Below are 2260 nucleotides of genomic sequence, written 5' to 3'. Positions count from 1 at the left end.
CCTGGAACTCACTTTGTAGACCAGGCTGGCCTTGAACTCAGAAATCCACCTGCCTCTGCCTCCCAAGTGCTGGGATTAAAGGCATGCACCACCACACCCGGCCATAGTGTTTTTAAATATATAATTTCTGAATCATTTTAATTCTGGAATCCATATTGTCTATCATGTGTTTTCTCCATTGGACTTGGTACTGGCTCAATACAAAGCTAATTCATTCTGAGATCACTTTAAGGAAGAGATTCAAATTCTCAGATTAACAAATTGACAATACACATTCAGGTAAGCATCCATTAATCATAGTATAAATCTTACCCGGGGGTTATGAGAAAACAGGAGGAGTCAGAGATCCACCTGGAGGAGTTGAGAAGTTGTCCCAGTCACCTATTGAGTTAGTTCCTTTACTTGGCATCCATCCTCTAAGTGGAAGACAGAAATAACACTTCGGAAAGGCCTAAAGCTAATGAGAAAAGCAACCGAGTGGGCCTCGGGTTCTTACATTTAAAGTGCACTCAATTGAGGAGTTTAAGTTTGCCCTCTGCTTCTGTTCCCTTTGTCCCTGCCCTCCCACTTGGCTAGAACTCAGCTTCAAAGAACCTGCAGGCAACTCACAGCTCTCTCTGACTCACACTGGGCATTTCTCTGTAGGCCACTAATCTAATAAATGATTCAGTCTGACTGCTGAATTGATGAGTCTCAGGGGTGAGCTGTAGGCAGAATGAGGTCTTTCCAAAGGCTGAAAAGCACTAGAAAAATTTTCTGGAAGGTTTGCTAAAAACAGCTTTTCACCCACATATGGTCATAATCCTTTAGAAGAAATTTGTATTCTAAGCTGTAGTTTACTTACTGCAACTGTTTCATTGTCCCATTATTGTCACCCTTCTAAAGGTAAGAAAGACATACAGCTTTCTATTTACCTTATTCTTAGGGCACTTCGAAGACCTTGGAATATAATAGTCTATATTTCAACATCTTTAAGTGTTTACAGGCTTTTGGGTTTTTTTTTGCAGATAGTCATCCCCATAGAATAAGCATTATTCTATTCTAGGGTGGTCAGATATTGTCTACCAAAATACACACTTGTGGTTGGGCTACAAGGTAGATGAAATCTGTAAATTCAAAGCCGTTTTAGTAAAACACATGAACAGTAAGAAAATGTACTTATTCTGTTTGTTGTTGTTGTTGTTGTTGTTGTTGTTGTTGCTAATAAAAGATGATGTTAAAAAACAGCAGTATTTTTACTCATTTTTTTTTTAAAAAGAGTGGCAATGTGAATATAAATATGAATAATTGCTATTCACCATTTTTACATATTGGACTTCCATTGTTCTTATTGTCCAATAAATATGTTAAAATAACAACATCATGAGATTTCTTTTACTGTCTATAACTATGATGAAAACCATGACCTAAAGCAACTTGGGGAGGGAAGGGTTTATTTCAATCACACTTCCACATTGTAATCTAACATCTAAGAAATTTGATGTAGGAGCTGCAGGCAGGAACCTGAAGGCAGGAACTGAAGCAGATTGCATGGAAAAGTGGTTCTCCAGGGCTTGCTAAGCCTGTTTTCTTATAGTCTCCAGGACTTTCCCAGGAATGGGACCATCCACTGTGAGATGTGGCACCTCTCACATCAATCATTAATAAACACAAAAATCTACAGACTTTCCTAATGTCAAATGTCAGGAAAGAATATGTTCAACTGTAGTCCTTTCTTCTCAGATATCTCTAGTTTTTGTCAAGTTGGCACAAAACAAGGCAGCCCAACCTTTGATCACAAAATAAAGGGATTTTAGAAACTGATAAGATAGGATAATTTAATACATTTCTAAGTGACAGACAGATATTAGGGGAAAGTTTACAGTGACAGAAATCTCTCACTTTACTTGTGGCATAGGAGCATAGCTCAGAGACAGAGCACATGGTACGCGCACACAAGGCCGTGAACCTAGGCACGGACCCCAACACCATAGACAAAAGTTCACAGATTGTCCACCAAGCATGAAGACTGAGAGAAGTCTTAGTTCTACAAAAGTAGGAAAATAAGAATAAAATAGCATGTTATTTTTACCTTTGAATGTTAGTGTTAGATCACAAATTAAGCCAAATGGAAGTGCTGACCATAATGTCCTAAGGTAATGACTTGAGCCCACCCCAGCTCAGCCAGATTCTTACTACATAAAGTGAGTAATTTCCTCCTACTCCTCTTCCTCTTCCTCTTCCTCTTCCTCTTCCTCCTCCTCCTCCTCTTCCTCCTCCT

This window comes from Mus pahari, chromosome 4, assembly GCF_900095145.1.
Source record: "Mus pahari chromosome 4, PAHARI_EIJ_v1.1, whole genome shotgun sequence".
Taxonomy (NCBI): domain Eukaryota; kingdom Metazoa; phylum Chordata; class Mammalia; order Rodentia; family Muridae; genus Mus; species Mus pahari.
This window is presented reverse-complemented; position numbering follows the sequence as displayed.